Source organism: Colobus angolensis, unplaced genomic scaffold, assembly GCF_000951035.1.
Source record: "Colobus angolensis palliatus isolate OR3802 unplaced genomic scaffold, Cang.pa_1.0 Scaffold4196, whole genome shotgun sequence".
NCBI classification, from domain to species: Eukaryota; Metazoa; Chordata; class Mammalia; order Primates; family Cercopithecidae; genus Colobus; species Colobus angolensis.
Genome location: NW_012117595.1, coordinates 1 through 349, shown reverse-complemented (window position 1 = coordinate 349; position 349 = coordinate 1).

Here is a 349-nt window from a genome sequence, read left to right as displayed (position 1 = left end):
CTGATTGGGGGAAAGGACAAAGAAAAGTCAGTTTTATTTGTCTCAAGTTCAGACAATATCCTGTTCCTTGAATCTGTGATATGTGTACCTGAAAGAGTGGGAGCAATTTCAAACATTCAGGGAGAAATTTGTCATGATACAAGTCTCATGTGTTTTTTTTTTCCTTCTGATATTAAATTCTGATTCTATTTCATGCAACTCCTCCTTTAATAATGTTAGCTAATTAGATAACTATTAAGGTATGACTAGGTTCGTATACTGTTATCAAGAAATGCTTAAAAAATAATTCATAATAAAACAAACTATTCTAAAAACATTTTCATAGTCTACTTTCCTAGAAATGTATTTC